The sequence below is a fragment of the Apteryx rowi genome, unplaced genomic scaffold, assembly GCF_003343035.1.
Source record: "Apteryx rowi isolate R43461 unplaced genomic scaffold, aptRow1 scaffold_1027, whole genome shotgun sequence".
Classification (NCBI taxonomy): domain Eukaryota; kingdom Metazoa; phylum Chordata; class Aves; order Apterygiformes; family Apterygidae; genus Apteryx; species Apteryx rowi.
The window spans coordinates 17,126-17,904 of NW_020447228.1; positions in this window are offsets into that span (position 1 = coordinate 17,126).

Sequence of the window (779 nt, forward strand, 5' to 3'; positions counted from 1 at the left end):
GGAAGAAAGGGTAATGGCTAGGCACTCGTTTCCTGGTGAAGTGAGGCATTTGAGGAGGAGCATGCTTGGGACATTTATATGAACTGTTACACTTGTTCACAGAACATTACCGTGCTGGATGGGATAAAAGAAAACCCAGAGGTGAACTCTGCTCGCATTTCAGCCTGCATCAGGATGAACATGGTTAATGTCAATACCGTCAGTCTGTTATAAAATCAGCAGTGGTAAAAACTGAATCCTGCTGAGACTATATACATGTATTTTTTTGCTCTTAACTAAGGAGTGATTGAATAACGTATTTGCAGCTAAAGTATCTCTGAATGATGATACATTTTCCTATAGTCAGCAATTACTACAGGCCCATTGAGGTAGGTGCAAAAAATATGAGAAAAAGAGATGGTTATGAGCACTAATACAGCACATTGTATTACCACAATGTTGACTGGCACTTGCCAGAGCAAAGAGAGGACAAAAAGCTTAAAGGAACAAGGTAGTATAGGACTGCATGTTTGGGGCACAATTTCTGTTTTGAAGTTAAATATTTAATGACATCTATTAGAAATGAATGGCTTGTTCTCTCTTAATCCATTGGGTAAATATTGCTTCAGAATAGTTAGTTCAAAAAAATTCATGATAGATTTATTTGGGAGTGGGCATGGCCAGGATTATTTTATACAGTCTAATTTCTTTTAGGGCTTTGACAAAACCCCCAAAATAATAGCCACAATACACATTTCATCTTAGACCCAGTATGCAAGAGGTGAAACAAAGAGCCTTAC